Genomic DNA, 229 nt, shown 5'->3' on the forward strand with positions numbered 1-229 from the left:
TATGGCATGCATAGACGCATGATTATAAGGAAAGCCATTACCTCAAGATAAAACCTGCAGACCCAAGCTAAATCAAGCTCCACACGGCTTCCAAGTGAGCTAAGCATTGGATCCTAAACCAGCGCCCCGGCCGAAACTAAAAGGTCAGTTATGCTTGACCCAATCTGACACGTCAGTTCGTCTCCAGAGGTCAAACTGTCAAGAACACTACCAGTGCCTGATTCCACTG

This window comes from Penaeus monodon, chromosome 23 (genome assembly GCF_015228065.2).
Source record: "Penaeus monodon isolate SGIC_2016 chromosome 23, NSTDA_Pmon_1, whole genome shotgun sequence".
Lineage (NCBI taxonomy): Eukaryota > Metazoa > Arthropoda > Malacostraca > Decapoda > Penaeidae > Penaeus > Penaeus monodon.